The sequence below is a fragment of the Neofelis nebulosa genome, chromosome 6 (assembly GCF_028018385.1).
Source record: "Neofelis nebulosa isolate mNeoNeb1 chromosome 6, mNeoNeb1.pri, whole genome shotgun sequence".
In the NCBI taxonomy this organism is placed as follows: domain Eukaryota; kingdom Metazoa; phylum Chordata; class Mammalia; order Carnivora; family Felidae; genus Neofelis; species Neofelis nebulosa.
Window position 1 is genome coordinate 21,799,142 of NC_080787.1, and position 2,496 is coordinate 21,801,637.

The window sequence follows — 2,496 nt, forward strand, 5'->3', positions numbered from 1 at the left end:
TGTCGATTTTTTTTTATTCAGGGGCTGTCTTTACCCAGGCGTATTTTTGTTCTTGGCAGTATTTTTTATTCAGTATGGTTACAGTAATTGAGTTTAACTCTCCCTTGGCAATTGTTCCGTGCAATAAGCAGCTGAACCCATTGTTTCCCTCAAGTATAATAAAAACTTACTTTCAACTTGGAGTTCAGAGCAGGGTATCATTTAGATATTCCACCGAGTCTGTATTCAGACAAATGACACAATAAAACCCAATGTATTCTTTTGGATAAAAGATTGTTTGTACTGCTAAAGGAATGACATACTCTCTTTTCCTGACTAGAAACATTAATTTTATTATTAAAAATAAAGTTTTATTTTATTTATGGTGACCCTTTAGGTTTTCGTTTGTGTTTTGGAAACCGCAATATAAAACCTTCAGAACCAAACTGTTAAGGATGACCGGGAAGATGGAGAAGAGAACAGAACAGAAGACACCCCCCCCCCCCCATAACTGCTCTGGAACCTGTCTCAGAGGATAACTGAAATTTGAATTGTTAGTTCATTAGCACAAAGGAAATACCACGTAAACCTTCACTTGCTGGCTCAAGCTTCTCAGTGGCTAAGACACGTCAATGAGCAAGACCCAGCTCTGGTTTTCTGGGAAGGGAAAAGGAATGGTTAAACTCACGTGGAGCAGGGAGAGAGAGGGTACACTGCCTCCCATTTATTTTAGTATTTTATTTAGGGCTGAGTTCACTACTCTGCTGTTCTTAGGATCTCCTGAGGTAGCAGAGGTGAGTGGCAATGAGGTTCATTCCCAGGGTCTTTTCTGCCTGCTCCCTAAATGCCGACCCACCCTTTTCTATCACCTCGGGGCTCCTCCTAGGACCTTTCAGAAATAGAAACTGTGCCCTGAGGTGGGGTGGAGAGGGTGGGGGAGGGCTGTGAATCCTGCCCCTACAGACTATCCTATCTGTCTTCTATAGTAACAGGACTATATGCTTAGCTCTTAAAGCAGGAAGGACTTCCTGTACCTAAAAATGGTGAATTCAGAGCTTTTGGAAAGTCTGATTTGGAAAGTCTTTGCTTTGGAAGTGAAGGGGACTTTTTAATGGTTTTTAAGAAGAAAATGGAGGTAGTTAACTGGAAGGTTTATAGGAAAGGTCATAGGAAATGTGTCTAGCTATACATACTGGAGGAGATTTAACAATTGTTCATCCGGTTTGACATTCCGAAGGACTAAGGAAGCAAAGCATTAGACAGTGTCCATTTTGCAGCCTTTTGCTTTCTAATCTCCTTATGGAAGGCTGTGTAAAATCAATCTCGACAGACGAACGAGAGTTGGTGGAGTCTAAATTCTATTTTCCAAAGCCAGAGAATTCATAACAATGGTGGTTTTTTTTTTTTTTTTAATTTCAAATGGAAAGTGTATTCTCCGAACGCAACGCAGCAATTGTTTTTTAAAGCGGTTATTTATTATTTCCTAGAGAGACTGGTTAACTGTAACGTAGATGTAACAAAATAATGAGGCGAATGAACCCTAACTGTACATACTCTTGACAGAAATGAAACGCACACAGCATCGTAGCAGGTGAAGTGAAGCATTGTCTATCAGGGCTGTTTTTCTTGGCTGCATCTCAGATTGTGTGGGGGATCCTAACCTCAGGCACAATAGCATTCATAAACAGCCATACATTGCTGCTTTCTCCAACGACACATAAATACTCATTTTAAAACGAAAACAATCTTATTAAATACCATTCATTCATATCTGGATTTACAGATGCTTGTTATGTTGGAAAACCTGAACCCAATATAATCCTTGCATCCTGAGAAAGATAGAAAGGAAATAGTGGGTTAGAACATTACAAGGTCATAATAAACAATGGTTTCCAAATGCACAGAATTAGGTATTTTTATTCCGTAGTTAGGCATTTTGAGGATCAGGATATTGTGACTTTCCTTTCCTTTTTCTTTTTTTTTTTTTTTAATATTTAAAAGAAGTTATATCTATTTCTAAGGGGTGGGAGGATTAGAGCAGTTATTATTAAAAATAATTTCTATGGGTCTAACTGAAGATTATATGGATTTTGACTTTATCTGTTGTGACCAATGTGTATTTTTTAAAGCACATGGTGATTGCTTGACAGGTCACATGTTTATATACTAACAACCATGATTCTCTGTAGATTAACTCAAATTAGGATACATACTTGAGTTATAAGGATGCTTGCTAGGCTATGCTAATTACCACGCCCAATTTTTATGAAAACACAATGCTCCTTTATTACCCCTTCTGTTCTCCAACACCCTTTAAAAATCACAATCCAATCCATTCCTCCCCAAAATCGAATATTAATATAATTTGAGTTCTTGATGGAACTACCATCAGGACTGCAATGCCCCGCAGCTGAAATAATATTTAAAATAGAAGGGATTTGACATTTGAGAAGTCAGTGGCTTGAAATACCCAGTTGTACTTAGCTAATTCAGTCCTTAACCTCTGGTTTCAAATAA